Genomic DNA, 18,907 nt, shown 5'->3' on the forward strand with positions numbered 1-18,907 from the left:
CTGAAAGAGATACGTGTACCCCAGTGCTCATCGCAGCACTGTTTATAATAGCCAGGACATGGAAACAACCTAGATGTCCATCAATAGATGAATGGATAAGAAAGCTGTGGTACATATACACAATGGAGTATTACTCAGCCATTAAAAAGAATACATTTGAATCAGTTCTAATGAGATGGATGAAACTGGAGCCTATTATACAGAGTGAAGTAAGCCAGAAAGAAAAACACCAATACAGTATACTAACACATATATATGGAATTTAGAAAGATGGTAATGATAACCCGGTATGTGAGACAGCAAAAGAGACACAGATGTTTAGAGCAGACTTTTGGTCTCTGTGGGAGAGAGAGAGGGTGGGATGATTTGGGAGAATGGCATTGAAACATGGATACTATCATGTAAGAAATGAATCGCCAGTCTATGTTCAATACAGGATACAGGATGCTTGGGGCTGGTGCACGGGGATGATCCAAAGAGATGATATGGGGTGGGAGGTGGGAGGGGGGTTCAGGATTGGGAACTCATGTACACCTGTGGCTGATTCATGTCAATGTATGGCAAAACCAATACCGTATTGTAAAGCGAAATAAAGTAGAAATAAAATTTTTTTAGTAAATTAAAAAAAAAGGCTTCTAGCTATAGTGTCTCTAAAAATTCCTAACTTATATAAGCTATAGTAAAATATGCTAACTTTACAACATTCCTTAAATCTTTAACTTCTAACTATTTTAATTATTTCTAAGCCCCAAATTCAGTAAACTCCTTTGCCATAAACATTCTCCTCACAAATAGGCTTCATATAGCAATCCCTCCCATGGCCTCAAGCTACGTCCTATGTGCTCATCCTGGAACACTGTTTTGTAAAAGTCCTTAAACAAATGTCAATGATTAACTTTATGAATTATTCTCTGAGCACAGCTGCAGAAGGCTTTGTGCCTTCTCATGCTCCTCTCAAGAACAATAAGCACCCTAATATTCCTTTTCAGTCGACTCAGCCGAGGAAAGGAAAAGACAAGTCAGAATTACAAGGCCTAACTCTTTCATCCCGGGATTGTGCCTGCGGAATGAGGAGAGGGTTCTGGGGCCGTGCCTCCATTTCGTCAGTAATGCCTAACGTGTCTCCCGACAAACTAGTATTTTTAACAATTATGAATCTCACATTCATTATGCTATGTGAAAGAGGCCAGAGAATACAAAGGGCTAAATACCATCTGATCCCATTTGTATGATATTCTTTTTTTTTTTTTAAGTCGCTCAATAGTGTCCAACTCTTTGCGACCCCATGGACTATACTGTCCATGGAATTCTCCAATCCAGAATACTGGAGTGGGTAGCTTTTCCCTTCTCCAGGGGATCTTCCCACCCCAGGGATCAAACCCAGGTCTCCCACATTGCAGGCAGATTCTTTACCAGCTGAGACACAAGGGAAGCCCAAGAATACTGCAGTGGGTAGCCTATCCCTTCTCCAGGGGATCTTCCCAACCCAGGAATTGAACTGGGGTCTCCTGCATTGCAGGCAGACTCTTTACCAACTGAGCTATCAGGGAAGCCCATGATATTCTAGAAAAGGTAAAATAATAGAGAGAGGAATTAAATCAGTGCTTGCCAGAGGGTAGGAGTGGAAGAAGATTGACTGCAAAGGGCCAGGGAACTTGTTGGGGTGATGGACGTGTTCTGTATCTTGCCTTTGGTGCTGGTTACTTAGTGTGATACATCAGTATAAATCAAACTATACACTTAAAAAGTAGTGAATATATCATACTTCAATAAACCTTCCTTTTAAAAAAAAGTTTAAAAGTATACTTTATATGCTGACTTTTGTGTAAGGGAAATAAAAGTATATATACAACCCAGCAATCCCACTGCTGGGCATACATACTGAGGAAACCAGAATTGAAAGAGACACGTGTGCCCCAGTGTTCATTGCAGCACTGTTTACAATAGCTAGGACATGGAAGCAACCTAGAGGTCCACTGGCAGATGAATGGATAAGAAAGCTGTGGTACATATACACAATGGAGTATTACTCAGCTATTAAAAATAACACATTTGAATCAGTTTTAATGAGGTGGATGAAACTGGAGCCTATTATACAGAGTGAAGTAAGTCAGAAAGAAAAACACCAATATAGTATATTAACGCATATATATGAAATTTAGAAAGACGGTTAACGATGACCCTATATGTGAGACAGCATAAGAGACACAGATATAAAGAACAGACTTTTGGACTCTGTGGGAGAAGGCGAGGGTGGGATGATTTGAGAGAAGAGCATTGAAACATGTATATTACCAATGTGAACTAGATCACCAGTCCAGGTTCGATGCATGAGACAGGGCACCCAAAGCCGGTGCACTGGGACAACCAAGAGGGAAGGGACGGGGAGGGAGGTGGGAGTGGGGTTCGGAATGGGGGACACATGGTGGATACACTCAAGGCTGACCCATGTCAATGTATGGCAAACCCCACAATATCGTAATTAGCCTCCAATTAAAACAAATTAATTTTTTAAAGTATATTGTGTCTGTTTATTTTTGTAGAAGGAAAGATTGGAAAGATAGACCAGAAATTTAATGAGATTGGCTTACCTACAGGGGCTAGGTGGGAATTCAGAGAGAGGAAGACAGGAAAGAATGAGACTCTTCTGAATACAACTTTTTCGTATAGTTTTGACTTTTAAACTATGTTAAGATTTTACATATTCAAAAAACCAGAGTAAATCAATGAGGATAGGGGAAAATGCTTAACATTTTAAAATGAACTTAGCTGTAAGTCAAATTGGTAACAAACTCATAAAGAAAAAATGATTAGTTCAAGAACTTTGAACACAGTCCTGTTTTTTTTTTTTTTAAAAAAAAAACCTTTCTATTTTGTATTGGGATATAGCTGATTAACGATGTTGTGATAGTTTCAGGTGTACAGTGAAGGGACTCAGCCATACTTACACATGTATCCATTCTCCCCCAAGCTCCCCTCCCATCCAGGCTGCCACATAACATTAAGCAGAGTTCCCTGTGTTATACAGTAGGCCCTTGTTGGTTATCCATTTTAAATATAGCAATAAACACAGTTCTCTTAATTGGACATATTTCTGAGAGTTTAAAAAATCTACAAAGAAATCTTGAATTTTACTTGATATTTTTGTTGTTGACAGTGGTATGTGTGTAACAATTCTGAAATCATTTTGTGTGTATTGTTGGATTGAACAAATGGCCTATATATATTGATATTGTTGGGAGTGAATGTTTTCACTGTGGAAAAAGGAAGATACCGAGAGAGAATTAGCCCCTGGCTCTGGGAGCTAAGCTGTGGAGTTTATTAAAACACTTTTATTATTAAATTATTATAATTAAAAATTGTAAAGTAAACAATTTAAATTAAAAGTAAATAATTTCACAAAACGGCAACATCAGAGAAGGCCACTCTGTGATGGTGATAGACCCCAAAAAAGCAGAGTTGCCTTATAATCATGTCCACCGCTTCCCGATGGCTCAGATGGTAACGAATCTGCCTGGAATGCGGCAGAGCCAGGTTTGATAGCCCTGGTTGGGAAGATCCTCTGGAGACGGGCAAGGCAACCCACTCTAGTATTCTTGCCTGAAGAACTCCCTGGACAGAGGAGCCTGGTGGGCTACAGGCCCTGAGGTTGCAGAGTCATACACAACTGAGCAAGTACACTTCACTTTCACTTATAATCATGTCCAAACACAGACAAAAAAAATTAAAAAAAACAACGTGAAAATTGTTTTTTGTTCTAGTTGGTTTTTAAAAATTATTTATTTATTTATATTTTCGTTTGTGCCGGGTCTTGTTGCTGCATGCAGGCTTTCTCTAGCTGCAGCAAGCGGAGGCTACTCTCTAGTTCTAATGCGGGGGCTTCTCACTGTGGTGGCTCCTTTTGTTGCAGAGCACGGGTCTAGGCCCATGGGCTTCAGTAGTTGCAGCACGCAGGCTCGGTAGTTGTGGCACAAAGGCCTGGTCACCGGCGGCATGTGGAATCCTCCTGGACCAGGGATGGAACCTGGTCCCCTGCGTTGGCAGGTGGACGTCTATCTGCTGGACCAGGGAAGTCCTTGAATATTGCTTAAACCACAAAATGGCCTAACACTGTGATTGGTAGCCTTGTTCCCATGCTTCTCTCTTTCTAGATTAGAATTAAGCCTCCTTATCAGCCATATTCAGAGCAAAACCCATTCCCTCAAACCTTTCTCCATAATAATCCAACACAAGCCTGAATCCTGCCAAGTTCTTCCTGACACCCTCCCCCGGGACATTCCATGGCTCCCCAAGTTGAGCGGTTTCCCTTGTCGCAACAGGTCAATATATGTAACTTTGTTCAACTACAGGAGGGCTTCTGGTGGCCTTTGGCTGATGAAGGAACTTTATAATACAGATGGAGAGCACAGAAATGAGAGGAAAAGTCTTGTGGCGTTAGAGTGAAACTAGGGTTATCCATTCGAATGCCATGATTTTTTTTTTTAATGTGTTCGTGTATCTTCTAAATCTGTCCACTGCGAAATGATACTCCAGTAGCACTGGACATGAATATCTCCCAGATTCTGATTTCTAAATATTTCCCATTTAAAAAGAGCCAGGGCTTTTTGGAGAAATGGTCGATTCCAGGACTGGGGCAGGAAAGTGTGAGGTAAGCCTGGAATATGTTGTGTGACAGAAAACAAGAAAAACACGAGGACATGTCAAAGGTCACAGGCATGAGCTTGAGAGGCTGTCACTGGTTAAACATGAGACAACTTCTGTATCAAAAATGAATAACTTTAAAATATGCAATTATAAATAATCTATGAGTTCACAGTACTAATAACATTAACAATATAAAAGGAGAAGGAAAGATGTTTTTTAAAATAGAAGAATGCCAATCAATAAATGTAGGAATTATACCATTGAAAAATTACCACTTTTGTAACAACTAGGGTTAATGATTGATTCACACAAGAATCAGTGGGAAATAAAACCATTATTCCAGGGTGGGTGCCCTGGAATAAACACTGCATTTTCCTTCACCACAAACAAAACCCTACCCCAGGGTGCAAGATTGTTGGGGAACAGGGTTACTCATACAGTTTCAAAGCATCTCCTCACAAATTACTGATGTATTACAAAGGGGAAAGTCTTCAGGCACCTCTGCAGTGGAGAATTCTCCTGGACACTGCCTGAGCTCAATGACAAGTCTCACATTACCATTAATAGAACAAGAGTACCTCCCCCTGTGAGGCATTGAAAAAGACACATTGTCTGGGTAAGATTCCTGTCAAATGGACTTGGCTTGAATCTAATAACGAAGAAACAGACAAACCAAAATTGAAGGGCATTCTGCAAAGCAATTGACTTGAACTCTTAAAAGATAACAATATCACAGGAAAAAGGGATAGACAGGGCAACAGTGGCAGCAATAAAGGAGATGAAAGAAACATCACAACGGATGCACTGTGCGATTCTGGGTTTACGGGGAAACCGTAGTTACAAGCGACATTACGACAACCACTGGGTATGACCTAATATATGATGTTTATATTAGATAATATTATACTGACGTTAAATTTTCTGAGCGCAATAATTATGTCGTTACGAAGGATAACCTTATTCTTAGTAGACACAGGCAGAAGGACTTAGAGGAGAGTGTCCTGATGTTTGCAATGAATTCTCAAATGGCTCATCAAAAAATATGTATAGGTAAATATATATATATGACAGAAACGGCAAGGACCTAACTGAAGCAGAAGACATTAAGAAGAGGTGGCAGGAAGACACAGAAGAACTATACAAAGAAGGTCTTACTGACCCAGATAATTACCATGGTATGGTCACTCACCTAGAGCCAGATATCCTGGACTGTGAAGTGAAGCATGCCTTAGGATGCACTACTATGAATTAAGTTAGTAGGGCTGATGGAATTCTAGCTGAGCTATTTCAAATCCTAAGAGATGATGCTGTTAAAGTGCTGCCTTTAATATGCCAGCAAATTTAGAAAATTCAGCAGTGGCCACAGAACTGGAAAATGTCAGTTTTCGTTCCAATCCCAAAGAAGGATAATGACAAAGAATATTGAAACTACAGAAAAAGTGTACTCATTTTACATGCTTAACAAGGTCATACTCCAAATTCTTCAAGCTAGGCTTCAGCTGTATATGAACCAAGAACTTCCAGATATACAAGCTGGATTTAGTGAAAGCAGAGGAACTAGATATCAAATTGCCAACATAATGGCCTTTATAAAGGCCATTGTATAGAAGTCAGTTTAGTAAAACAAATGAGAACTTTTCCCAACAGTTTCTCTTTTTATCATATTCTTTATTATGTTTGGATTGAAGCTCACTGAACATGGATAATGGTACATAATCTTGGAGTTTTTCTCCTCGCAATGTTTTGGAGGTAGAAATGTATATTGATGATGTTTTAATTCATCCAAATGTAACCTACAGAATTCCCAAATAGTATTTTCTCTTGAAAGCCTCATGACCTAAATGTGACTAAATAAAATTAATTTAGTTCTTAAAGATTAGCATGTCTAAAGTTACCAATGTTAGTACCAAACAATTCTATAAAGATTAGAATTAAGATTTAATCTTATTTTTATGCCTCACATTATTTCATGTATTTATTTTTATTTATGGCTGCTCTGGATCTGTGTTACTTCGGGTAGGCTTTCTCTAGTTGTGGCAGGCAGAGGGGCTACTCTCTAGTTGCGATGCATGGGCTTCTCGTTGCCACGGCTTCTCTTGCAGAGCACAGGCTCTGGAACACAGGCTTCAGTAGTTATAGCACACGGGCTCAGTAGTTATAGCACATGGGCTCAGTAGTTATAGCACACGGGCTCAGTAGTTGGGATGCATGGGCTTAGTTGCCCTGTGACATGTGGACTTTTCCTGGACCAGGGATTGAACCTGCACTAACAGGTAGAGTCTTAACCACTGAACCACCAGGGGAATCCCACATTATTTTAAAATCATAAAAGTATAAATTTTTTCTTTAAAGTATTTTTTATAAAGACCATTGTTTGAAGTCAGATTAGTAAAATAAAATGAGTAGTTAATTTTTTTTCAACAGTTTCTTTCTCATCATATTCCTTCTTAGGTTTGGATCGAAGCTCACCAAGAATATTCTTTCAGCTCAAAAAGAATATAGGTTCTTTCTAAGGTTATCCAATTAACACTGTCTTTCAGTCTTTGTACTGTCATTAAATTTATAGTTATTTGTAAATTATCAACAATTGATTTTATGTAATTCATAGCTTTCACAACCATTAGTCATTATGGTATATTACTTTTGTAGTAATAAATGTACATTATTTAATCTGCTACATATACATACATTTGTACATATAAAACTTAGAAGTATTTTATATTTCGAAGAAAATGTAAAAAGAAAAGTGAAGTTACAGCACAAAAGAGAAAAAATGGATTAATACTTTTAAATTATAGTAATATATGCCTTTTAGAAAGATGACAAATTTATACCTACATGTTGGTCTATCATGGTAACAAAAAATAACATTACAATTTCTTTTTTATGTCTTTAATTTCTGCAAATTTGTCAAAAAGATTTTCTTTGCATTTTCATGTTTAGTTAACAGTACAGCCAGATATGTCATCTTTAGTCATAACTCATGGAAAAAGAATTCCAATAGGAAGAGAACAAACAAATGACTAAGTGTGGCAGAGATTCATGAAAGTGTCTTTCCACAATGAATTCCAGAAATTGCAATTATATCTTTACCTATATTTTGTCAGGACTGATTCTAGTGGGTTTAATTTGTCTTCAACTGAAAAGTTCTAACATACAAGGCATTTCAAAGTGGCCACACAGAATGACAGGATCGAAATATGTCTATTTCTTCATCTGTACATTTTATTGTGAGGATTTTATTTCAAATGTATGGTTTAAAGAGGTGTATGGTGGGAGGGGTTAGTTAGCAGCATGAAGGAGCTCAAAGCCAGGGCCAAAGACGCAGAACTCACAAAAGTATGTGGTTAATGAAATGTGGTATGCATATTTGTTGCGGTAAGTCATGTCCGACTCTACATACCATAGAATACTATTTGGCCTTAAAAAGGAGTGAAGTATTGACACATTCTAGTCCATGGATGTATCTCTAAGACATTACTACAAAGTGAATGAAGCCAGAAGCAGAAGGACAATCAATGTGTAATTCCACCGGTAAGAGGAACCTAAGTAGTCAAGTTCATAGTGGGGGAAAATAGAAAGGTGGTTGCTAGGAGGTAGGAGGGAGGCAGGTGAGGAGTTATTGTTCAGTGGGCATGGAGTTTTTGTTTGGGATGATGAAAAAGTTCTGGGGATGGATTGTGGAGATTGAACTACAATATGAGGTAATTAATGCCACTGAAATATACATGTGTAAACAGTTAAAACTGTTAACTTTATTTGATGTACATTTTACGGTAAAAAAAAAAAAGGTCTTAAAAATTGCTAAGTAGCAATATAAAAGATAAAATAATAAATAAAATAATTTTAAACTGCTAAGTAAACAGAAGCCAAGGGGGGAAACCACTGTAGCTCAAATAATAGTAATAATTAAAAAAATATATAAAAGCATGCTGCTGAGCATGCATGTCATGGGCTGATTTGGTACTAATTTGCCTGCAGAGTGTAATGTTTATTAAAGAGTAAGTAGTTTTAAAATGTGCTAATCTGAAGGTGCTTTATTGTTAAAAAGAGTAACTATAATTGTTAGACCAACAACGTGGGCTTCTCGTGGAAGAGTTCCCCAAGCGTTCGCTGAAAACAGAGACCCCTCCTGGGGACTCCAGGCCGCCTCTGACTTGAAGTCTCTCTGCAGGGCTTCTTAGGGCTCCCCCAGCCGCCAGGAGCACGCCATCAGCACAGACTCCACGCCGCATCTTCTCGCTAACCCGCCCCTGCCCCACTCCTGGCTCTGCTCTTCAATGCCCCGAGCTTCCTCAGGCCTGGCGCTCTGTCCACACCAAACACTTCACTGCACACCCACAGAAACCACTCTCTTCCCTCCCTTTTTCAACATACACGTTCATGCAATTAATATATGTCAATTCCAGCAATAAAAAGAAATGAACTGTCAAGCCACAAAAACACACGAGGAACCTCAGATGCACACTTTAAGTGAAAGAGGCCAAGCTGAAAAGGCTGCACGGTGTGGGATTCCGACCTTACGGCATTCTGGAAGAAGCCAAGCTGTGGAGACACCAGTGAGAAAAGGTAAGAGACTGGCCGAGGCTGGAGGGGAAGTGGGGATGAACAGGCGGCACAGAGAGGATGTTTAGGGCAGTGGAACTATTCTGTAGGAAGCTGTAATGGTGCATGTATGTCAGCACACAGTTGTTAAAGCGCTTTGAGTATACGGGACAAAGAGTGATGCCTATTGTAAACTGTAGACTTTGGTTCATATTTTTATATCAATATTGACTCATCTGTCATAACAAATGTGCCACACTAATGCAAACTGTTAACAATAGGGAAAATAGCAGGGGATGAGGTGAGTATATGGGAACTCTCTGCTTAGTTTTTCTATAAACCTAAAACTGCTCTGAAATGCTAAAGCCTTTGCCTGTGTGGATCCCAACAAACTGGAAAATTCTTCAAAAGATCGGAATACCAGACCATCTTATCGATTTCTGAGAGGCCTGTTTGTGGGTCAAAAAGCAACAGTTAGAAGCAGACATGGAACAACAGACTGGTTTCAAATTGGGAAAGAAGTACATCAGGGCTGTATATTGTTACCCTGCTTATTTAACTTATATGCAGAGTAAATCATGTGAAATGCTGGGCTGGATGAAGCATAGGCTGAAATCAAGATTGCCAGGAGAAATATCAACAACCTCAGATATGCAGATGATACCACTCTAATGGCAGAGAGTGAAGTGGAACTAAAGAGCCTCTTGATAAGGGTGAAGCAGAGTGAAGAAGTTGGTTTGAAACTCAACATTCGAAAAACTAAGATCATAGCATCCGGTCCCATCACTTCATGGCAAATAGATGGGGAGAGAATGGAAACAGTGACAGACTTTATTTTCTTGGGCTCCACAATCACTGTGGATGGTGATTGCAGCCATGAAGTTAAAAAACGCTTGCTCCTTGGAAGAAAAAGCTAAACAGCGTATTAAAAAGCAGAGACATCACTTTGCCAACAAAGCTATGGTTTTTCCAGTAATCATGTATGGATGAGAGAGCTGGACCATAAAGAAGGATGAGTACTGAAGAACTGATGTTTCTGAATTGTGGTGCTGGAGAAGACTCCTGAGAGTCCCTTGAACAGCAAGGAGATCAAACTAGTCAATTCTAAAGTAAATCAACTTTGATTATTCACTGGAAGGACTGATGCTGAAGCTGAAGCTCCAATACTTTGGCCACCTGATGAGAACAGCTGACCCAGTGGAAAAGACCCTGATGCTGGGAAAGACTGAGGGCAGGAGAAGGGGTGACAGAGGATGAGACTGTTTTGAATAGCATCCCTGACTCAATGGACTTGAGTTTGAGTAGACTCCAGGAGTTGGTGAAGGACAGAGAAGCCAGGTGTGCTGCAGTCAATGAAGTTGCAAAGAATTGGACACAACTTAACAACTGAACAACAAAACCTCACTATAAATAAAATTTATTAATTTAAAAACAAAATGTTAATTAATTTTTCCTTGTTATACCATAATATTACCTCGTTTATTGCCTTACCACTAGACCATTCAGTATGACCTAAATCAAATCCCTTACAATTATAGTGGAGGTGGGAAATATACTTAAGGGACTAGATCTGATAGATAGAGTGCCTGATGAACTGTGGATGGAAGTTCATGACATTGTACAGGAGACAAGGATCAAGACCATCCCCATGGAAAATAAATGCAAAAAAGCAAAATGGCTGTCTGGGGAGGCCTTACAAATAGCTGTGAAAAGAAGAGAAAAGAAAAACAAAGGAGAAAAGGAAAGATATACCCATTTGAAAGCAGAGTTCCAAAGAATAGCAAGAAGAGATAAGAAAGCCTCCTCAGTAATCAGTGGAAAGAAATAGAGGAAAACAATAGAATGGGAAAGACTAGAGATCTCTTCGAGAAAATTAGAGATACCAAGGGAACTTTTCATGCAAAGATGGGCTCAATAAAGGACAGAAATGGTATGGACCTAACAGCAGCAGAAGGTATTAAGAAGAGATGACAAGAATACACAGAAGAACCATACAAAAAAGATCTTCACAACCAAGATAATCACGATGGTGTGATCACTCATCTAGAGCCAGACATCTTGGAATGTGAAGTCAAGTGGGCCTTAGAAAGCATCACTATGAACAAAGCTAGTGGAGGTGATAGAATTCCAGTTGAGCTATTTCAAATCCTGAAAGATGATGCTGTGAAAGTGCTGCACTCAATATGCCAGCAAATTTGGAAAACTCAGCAGTGGCCACAGGACTGGAAAAAGTGTTTTCATTCCAATCCCAAAAGAAAGGCAATGCCAAAGAATGTTCAAACTACCGCACAATTGCACTCATCTCACACGCTAGTAAAGTAATGCTCAAAATTCTCCAAGCCAGGCTTCAGCAATACATGAACCGTGAAATTCCAGATGTTCAAGCTGGTTTTAGAAAAGACAGAGGAACCAGAGATTAAATTGCCAACATCCACTGGATCATCGAAAAAGGAAGAGAGTTCCAGAAAAAAACATCTATTTCTGCTTTATTAACTATACCAAAGCCTTTGACTGTGTGGATCACAATAAACTCTGGAAAATTCTGAAAGAGATGGGAATACCAGACCACCTGACCTGCCTCTTGAGAAATCTGTATGCAGATCAGGAAGCAACAGTTAGAACTGGACATGGAAAAACAGACTGGTTCCAAATAGGAAAAGGAGTATGTCAAGGCTGTATATTGTCACCCTGCTTATTTAACTTCTGTGCAGAGTACATCATGAGAAACGCTGGACTGGAAGAAGCACAAGATGGAATCAAGACTGCCGGGAGAAATATCAATAACCTCAGATATGCAGATGACACCACCGTTATGGCAGAAAGTGAAGAGGAACTAAAAAGCCTCTTGATGAAAGTGAAAAAGGAGAGTGAAAAAGTTGGCTTAAAGCTCAACATTCAGAAAACGAAGATCATGGCATCCGGTCCCATCACTTCATGGGAAATAGATGGGGAAACAGTGGAAACAGTGTCAGACTTTTTTTGGGGGGCTCCAAAATCACTGCAGATGGTGACTGCAGCCATGAAATTAAAAGATGCTTACTCCTTGGAAGGAAAGTTATGACCAACCTAGACAGCATATTTAAAAGCAGAGACATTACTTTGTCAACAAAGGTCCATCTAGTCAAGGCTATGGTTCTTCCAGTGGTCATGTATGGATGTGAGAGTTGGACTACAAAGAAGGCTGAGTGCCGAGGAATTGATGTTTTTGAACTGTGGTGTTGGAGAAGACTTTTGAGAGTCCCTTGGACTGCAAGGAGATCCAGCCTGTCCATCCTAAAGGAGATCGGTCCTGGGGGTTCATTGGAAGGACTGATGTTGAAGCTGAAACTCCAATACTTTGGTCACTTGATGTGAAGAACCGACTCATTTGAAAAGACCCTGATGTTGGGAAAGATTGAAGTGGGGAGGAGAAGGGGATGACAGGATGAGATGGTTGGATGGCAGCACCAACTCAATGGACATGAGTTTGGGTAAACTCCGGGAGTTGGTGATGGACAGGGAGGTCTGGCGTGCTGCAGTCCATGTGGTTGCAAAGAGTCGGACACGACTGAGCAAATGAACAGAACTGAACTGAATGATATTCTTTAGAATTGCATGGTGGCTCAGTTGGCAAAGAATCTGCCCACAATTTGGGAGACCTGGATTCAATCCCTGGGTTGGGAAGATCCCCTGGAGAAGGAAACCGAAAGCCAATCCAGCATTCTGGCCTAGAGAATTCCATGGACTGTGTAGTCATGGAGTTGCAAAGAGTTAGACGTGACTGTGCAGTGAAAGCTCATCTTTGGTTTCAGAGAACTCGACTTTATTCACTTTCTTGAGTAAAACCTTGTTGATCTTTCTATTCTTATTGATAATTTACTTGGAGTAGTTTTATAATTTCTGTAAATATTTTAAGGATTTTGAAAGGAGTGAGCTCAGGGTGGTATTATTTGCCCCACCATTAGCCTGAAAGCACCTTCATGTGTGAGAAGCCACTTGGCTCGAGTGAGGAGGGCCACTGAGGAGATCGTCAGACAGAGAGTGAGCTGGGGCCAGAGCCTGCAGCGCCTCTGACAGAGTTAGGGTGGTGCACCTTAACCTGAGAGCTATGCCAAGTGGAGAGCTTTGAGGAGTGTTATCGGGAAATAGTATCATCTCTTTTGGTTTAAGGAAGATTATCTGGATAAGGAGATTGTCTTCAGTGAGGTGAGTGGAAAGATAAAATGGGGGCTAGAATGCAGACTTTCACGTATTGATACCTGTCGAAAAGCTCTGAAAAGCTCGTCTTCCTGCAGTCTTCCTGTCCTATGTCTCTTGTGCTCGTAGACCCTCAGGCTGCCAGCCACGCCTTAAGCTCAGCTTGCAGGTAGATCCCTGCCAGCGAGAACAATATGTATCCGTTGGATACATGTCTCTTAAGGTACAGAAGAAGCAGGGGTATATTTGCACAGGGCACAGGCTTTTGTATCAGACATACCTGGTTTGAGTCTGGGTTCTGCCACTTCCTAGCTGATGGTCTTGTGAAAGTCACTTAAACTTCCTGAAAGTTCTCATTTTTTAGGCCAGAATGTGAGAGGCCTCTGCCTGGGCCCCTGGCTCTAGAAGGCCCTGCTGTGGTCCTCTCCTGGCCGCGGGAAGTCCATGCCAGTGATCAAGGCCCACATGTTGGTCTATGTCAGTGTGCAGCCTGGGCAACTGCGCAGTGCGGACCGCTAATAATCTTGGAAAGGGGATGCCGGATTGAGGACACTAAGGTGAAGCCCAGCCTTGGCAGGTGTCAGGATGTGGCCAACAGAATGACGGGGCCACCAACAGCCAGAGGAGAACATCACAGAGACTTGAGAGGTCAATTTTATTATTATTATTAGCAATTAAAAAAAACATTTGGCTGCGTTGGGTCTTCATCGTGGCACACAGGCTTTCTTTTGCGGCCACACACAGGTCAGTTGCCCTGTGGCACTGTGGCATGCGGGATCTTAGTTCCCCTACCAGGGATTGAACCTGCGTCCCCTGCACTGGGAGGTGGACTCTTCACCAGTGGACCACCAGGGAAATACAAAGAGGTCAGTTTCAGATGTGTTAAGACTTTGGCCCTGCCAAACAGCCATCCAGAGCTTCTAGATACAACTTTGGCATTAGGGTCATAGTTGAGGCCTGGTGGTTGAACAAGGCCTCTGAGGGAAAGCCTAGTCATAGTGAGGCTTGAACCTGTTCTCCTGGGGGGGCATCTATGTTTAAAGGACATGAGGGGCTGTGAGAAGAGCGGGGGGCTTTAGGCTTCTGGGATAATGAGATGTCACCGGTGGTATTAACACATTCCAGGAGTGGAAGGTTTTGCAAGATCAGTGAAGACAGAATCACGGGCCTGGAAGACAGCTTTTTCTGGAGGGACAAGGATAGAGTGAGTGAGTAGTGTGGATGCTGAAACCAGGAGGTTGTCTATACCTGCAGGAACGTGCTGGTGATAGAAGTGGGGAGCAAAGTGGTGACTTGAAGGCAGAGAAGGATCAGGCTGATGGTCCTGAGAATGCGGTGAGGGAGGAGCTGCGGAAAGAGGATAGTTGAAGAGGTAGGTCCCAGAGGCAGAGCAGAAGATGCAAATCCAGAGAAAATGGCACGGCAGGGTGGGGGGCGAGCAGTCCCAAGGAGCAGGAATCAATGCGCGTGAGGAAAAAAGACAAAATAGAGGATGCCGTTTGAAGGGGAGGGAAGGGGAATTGGGCCTGGGTTTGGGCTTCTTGGAAGGGGAGGAGAGCTAGTATCTGCCAAGGCTTCTGCAGGTGGGAGTCGGGATGGCATTGAAGGATCTAGATTTTGATGGAGCTTTATGTCTCCTATCTGTGGTCCTCTTGTATCTCCTGTGGTGTCCTTGTGTCTCTGACGAGAATGCGCGCTGAGGTCCATGTGTTGAATGTATTTTAGCTGATCCCCCCCGCTCACTAAGGGTCTTCATTCATTTGATGATGAGTGCCTATTGTTTTCAGAGTACACTGGGAGACATTAAATGACTACCAGCTCTTTTAGGTTAAGAAGTCTACAAGAGCATCAGCAGAACTGGTGATAAGGTTGTGAAAAAAGATTACGATTGTTTTAGTTCAGTTGCCAAGTCTAGTCTAACTCTTTGCAGCCCCATGGACTCTAGCATGCAATCTCCTCTGCTCTCCACTATCTCCCAGAGTTTGCTCAAATTCATGTCCACTGAGTCAGTGATGCTATCTAACCATCTCATTCTCTGCCGCCTCCTTCTCCTTTAGCCTTCAATCTTTCCCAGCATGAGGGTCTTCTCCAATGAGTCGGCTCTTCCCACCAGGTGGCCTAAGTATTGGAGTTTTAGCTTCAGCAACAGTCCTTCCAATGAACATTCAGGGTTGATTTCCTTTAGGATTGACTGGTTTGGTCTCCTTGCTGTCTAATGGACTCTCAAGAGTCTTCTCCAGAACCACAATTCCAAAGCATCAATTCTTCAGTACTCAACATTCTTTGTGGTGCAACTCTCACATTTGTACATGACTACTGGAAATTCAAAGGACCATCCCCATGGAAAAGAAATGCAAAAAAGCAAAATGGCTGTCTGGGGAGGCCTTACAAATAGCTGTGAAGAGAAGAGAGGTGAAAAACAAAAGAGGAAAGGAAAGATATAAGCATATGAATGCAGAGTTCCAAAGAATAGCAAGGAGAGATAAGAAAGCCTTCTTCAGCGATCAATGCAAAGAAATAGAGGAAAACAGAATGGGAAAGACTAGAGATCTCTTCAAGAAAATTAGAGATACCAAGGGAACATTTCATGCAAAGATGGGCTCGATAAAGGACAGAAATGGTATGGACCTAACAGAAGCAGAAGATATTAAGAAGACGTGGCAAGAATACACAGAAGAACTGTACAAAAAAGATCTTCACGACCCAGATAATCACGATGGTGTGATCACTCATCTAGAGCCAGACATCCTGGAATGTGAAGTTAAGTGGGCCTTAGAAAGCATCACTACAAACAAAGCTAGTGGAAATGATGGAATTCCAGTTGAGCTGTTTCAAATCCTGAAAGATGATGCTGTGAAAGTGCTGCACTCAATATGCCAGCAAATTTGGAAAACTCAGCAGTGGCCACAGGACTGGAAAAAGTCAGTTTTCATTCCAACCCCAAAGAAAGGCAATCCCAAAGAATGCTCAAACTACTGCACAATTGCACTCATCTCACATGCTAGTAAAGTAATGCTCAAAATTCTCTAAGCCAGGCTTCAGCAATACGTGAACCGTGAACTTCCTGATGTTCAAGCTGGTTTTAGAAAAGGCAGAGGAGCCAGAGATCAAATTACCAACATCTGCTGGATCATCGAAAAAGCAAGAGAGTTCCAGAAAAACATCTATTTCTGCTTTATTAACTATGCCAAAGCCTTTGACTGTGTGGATCACAATAAACTGTGGAAAATTCTGAAAGAGATGGGAATACCAGACCACCTGACCTGCCTCTTGAGAAATCTGTATGCAGGTCAGGAAGCAACAGTTAGAACCAGACATGGAACAACAGACTGGTTCCAAATAGGAGAAGGAGTATGTCAAGGCTGTATATTGTCACCCTGCTTATTCAACATGCAGAGTACATCATGAGAAACGCTGGACTGGAAGAAGCACAAGATGGAATCAAGACTGCCGGGAGAAATATCAATAACCTCAGCTATGCAGATGACACCACCCTTATGGCAGAAAGTGAAGAGGAACTAAAAAGCCTCTTGATGAAAGTGAAAAAGGAGAGTGAAAAAGTTGGCTTAAAGCTCAACATTCAGAAAACGAAGATCATGGCATCTGGTCCCATCATTCCATGGGAAATAGATGGGGAAACAGTGGAAACAGTGTCAGACTTTATTTTGGGGGCCTCCAAAATCACTGCAGATGGTGACTGCAGCCATGAAATTAAAAGACGCTTACTCCTTGGAAGGAAACTTATGACCAACCTAGATAGCATATTCAAAAGCAGAGATATTACTTTGCCGACTAAGGTCCGTCTAGTCAAGGCTATGGTTTTTCCAGTAGTCATGTATGGATGTGAGAGTCGGACTGTGAAGAAGGCTGAGTGCCGAAGAATTGATGCTTTTGAACTGTGGTGTTGGAGAAGACTCTTGAGAGTCCCTTGGACTGCAAGGAGATCCAACCAGTCCATTCTGAAGGAGATCAGCCCTGGGGCCACCTCATGCGAAGAGTTGACTCATTGGAAAAGACTTTGATGCTGGGAGGGATTGGGGGCAGGAGGAGAAGGGGACGACCGAGGATGAGATGGCTGGATGGCATCACTGACTCAATGGACGTGAGTCTGAGTGAACTCCGGGAGTTGGTGATGGACAGAGAGGCCTGGCGTGCTGCGATTCATGGGGTTGCAAAGAGTCGGACACGACTGAGCGACTGAACTGAACTGAACTGGAAATTCCATAGCTTTGACTATACAGACCTTTGTCAGCCAAGTAATGTCTCTGCTTTTTAACATCCTGTCTAGGTTCATCACAGCTTTTCTTCCAAGGAGCAAGCATCTTAATTTCAGCTGCAATCACTGTCTGCAGTGATTTTGGAGCCCAAGAAAATAAAGTCTATCACTGTTTCCATTGTTTTCCCATCTATTTGCCATGAAGTGATGGGACCAGATGCTAAGATCTTGGTTTTTTGAATGTTGAGTTTCAAGCCAGTTTTTTCATTCTCTTTCACCCTCATCAAGAGGCTATTTATTTGCTTCTCACCTTCTGCCATTGTAGTGGTATTATCTGCACATCTGAGGCTGTTTATATTTCTCCCAGCAATATTGATTCGAACTTGTGATTCATCCAACCCAGCATTTCGCATGTTGTACTCTGCCCATAAGTGAGCAGGGTGACAATATACAGCTCTGATGTACCCCCTTCCCAGTTTGGAACCAGTCCATTGTTCTATGTCCAGTTCTAACTGTTCCTTCTTACCTGCATACAGGTTTCTCAGGAAACAAGTAAGATGGTCTGGTATTTCCATCTCTTTTAAGAATTTTCCACAGTTTGTTGTGATCCACCCAGTCAAAGGCTTTAGCTTAGTCTATGAAACAGATGTTTTTCTGGCACTTCCTTGCTTTCTTCATAATCCAACAAATGTTAGTAATTTGATCTCTGGTTCCTCTGACATTTCTAAACTCAGTTTGTACATCTGGAAGTTCTTGGTTCAACCACTGCTGAAGCCTAGCTTGAAAGATTCTGAGCATAACCTTGCTAGCATGTGAAATGAAATAAATTTTATGGTAGTTTGAACATTCTTTGACATAACTCTTCCTTGGGATTGGAATGAATACTAACCTTTTCTAGTCCTGTGGGCACTGCTGAGTTTTCCAAATTTGCTGACATATTGAGTGTAGCCCTTTCAAAGCATCATCTTTTACAATTTTAAATAGCTCAGCTGGAATTCCATCACCTCCACTAGCTTTGTTCGTAGTAATGCTTCCTCAGGCCCACTTGATTTCACATTCCAGGATGTCTGGCTGTAGGTGAGTCACCACGCCATGGTGAATATCCGAGTCATTAAGCCCTTTCCTGTATAGCTCTGTGTATTCCTGCCATCTCTCCTTAATCTCTTCTGTTAGGTCCGACCATTTCTGTCCTTTATAATGCCCATCCTCACATGAAATGTTCCCTTAATACCTCCAATTTTTTTAATGAGATCTCTAGTTTTTCCTATTGTATTGTTTTCCTCTATTTCTTTGCACTGTTCATCAGGGAAGGCCTTATCTCTCCTT

The sequence above is a fragment of the Capra hircus genome, chromosome 11, assembly GCF_001704415.2.
Source record: "Capra hircus breed San Clemente chromosome 11, ASM170441v1, whole genome shotgun sequence".
Taxonomy (NCBI): Eukaryota; Metazoa; Chordata; class Mammalia; order Artiodactyla; family Bovidae; genus Capra; species Capra hircus.